Genomic DNA, 1,932 nt, shown 5'->3' on the forward strand with positions numbered 1-1,932 from the left:
ATCTTCTTGGTTCTTTCGGTAAAGTCACGTAGAATGGGAATAAAATAATAAAATAAAATAAGACAATGAAATTCTCACGACGTTTTGGCCACAACACAAGTGGCCTTCTTCAAGTGAAGAGACAGGTCTGTCTGGAAGACAGAGCTTGAATGAACGCTGACATGCAAGGACCGCGTCTATTAAGCTGTGTGGGCGGAGTTAAAATATGAATTTGCATGTTACCTGCATCACCTCCGGAGAGGAGGAGGGAGGGGGCTGGGAACACAGGCAGAGAGGAAACAAGAAAAGGGGCAAGTGCAACAGCCAAGGTGCGCTGTTGTGTCCTGAGTTGCCTTATGACTATGCTGTAAACTGGACTACTATATAATACAATATTATACTTTCCAATCTAAACTACATGGTATAACATCACATCATAGACAAATTCCACTTTTGAATTATACAATGCGTTACTTTACACTACCCTATACTTTAGATTATAAACTATTAGACTTGTGATATTACACTGTCTTATTCTATGAACCCAACTATATACCGCACTGATGTATATTAATTATGCCATTATGATGCTATATATTGCCTTATGAGTTATGTTAAACATTACAATGTTATACTATTAATTATTATACTACATGTTGTAAACCATACCATTGACCGTGGTGTGAGAAGTATTAAGAGGCAGTGCCAGCGAAAGGGCTGCGGTCTGAAAATCACCATAAAATACAATAAATTTAGAACCGAAATGGTTTAAAACATCTTTCCAATGGTTACTAAGCCAGAATCCATCTTCTCGGTTGAAATTGTCTCTGTGCTTGTATATGTGGATGGCCTTATGAACGAATCTCTCATGGTAGCCGGTTGGCTTGCAAAGAACCTCTGTCTTGGAGAAGTCAATGTCATGTGAGCCCACTGAATTATAACAGTGATCTGCCACGGCAGAGGAGTTCGTCCTACCGTGTTTCAAGTCTGCTTTATGTTCGCGGATGGGGTCCGATATATGTCGTATGGTTTCTCCAATGTAGCTGCTACCACAGAGGCACTTTAGTTTGTAAACGCCCGGGTACTGTATGTCTGGAACCACATCCTTTACAGATGGAACCAGATCACGGATTTTTTTGTACTGTGTTGAATCGGACCTGGATCTTGTGTTTATTCAGGATTTTGGAGATATTTTTGTGACCCCCGCAATGTACAGTGAGGGAAAAAAGTTTTTGATCCTCTGCTGATTTTGTACGTTTGCCCACTGACAAAGAAATGATCAGTCTATAATTTTAATGGTCGGTTTATTTGTGGTGAAGGTTGTTTTGAAAACGAGCTATGTAGCTCATTGGGCCTCACCTGGTAAAATAAACATAATTTAGTGTGTAGGTGAGTGAGCGGTGTGTGAGTGAGTGCATACGTGTGTAGGTGAGTGGGCGGTGGGTGAGTGAGATATTTGGTTAGAGATATAGTAGTGGGTGGCTTGCTGAGTGGGTGAGTGGCTCGGTGGTTAAGTTAGTGGGTGGTTGAGGTAGTGGGTGGTTTAATTAATAGGCGATTTAGTTTGTGAGTGGTTGAATTATGGGGTGGTTGACTGATGGGTGGGTGAATAATTCCGTGGTAATGGGTGAGTAGATGAGTGGGCGGGTGGTTGGGTGAGTGGGGGATTAGAAATTGAGTGGATTGCAGGGTAAGTGGATGTGTAAGTGGGGTGGGTAAGTAGGTGAGTGGCTGAGGGAGTGGGCAGCTGGTTGGGTGAGTGGGTGGGTTAGGAATTGAGTGGGTGGCAGAGTCAGTTGATGTGTAAGTACTGGGTGAGAAGGTGAGTGGCTCATTGAGTAAGTGAGTGGATGGGCGAGTAGGTGAGTGGATGGATGAGGGAGTGAGTGGGTGGGTGAATTAGTGGGTGGGTTAGTGGATGTTTGGGTGGGTGGATGAGTGAGTGTGTGGGTG

The sequence above is a fragment of the Petromyzon marinus genome, unplaced genomic scaffold (genome assembly GCF_048934315.1).
Source record: "Petromyzon marinus isolate PM22_M1 ecotype Great Lakes invasive population unplaced genomic scaffold, UKy_Petmar_22M1.pri1.0 PM_Scaffold_1, whole genome shotgun sequence".
In the NCBI taxonomy this organism is placed as follows: domain Eukaryota; kingdom Metazoa; phylum Chordata; class Hyperoartia; order Petromyzontiformes; family Petromyzontidae; genus Petromyzon; species Petromyzon marinus.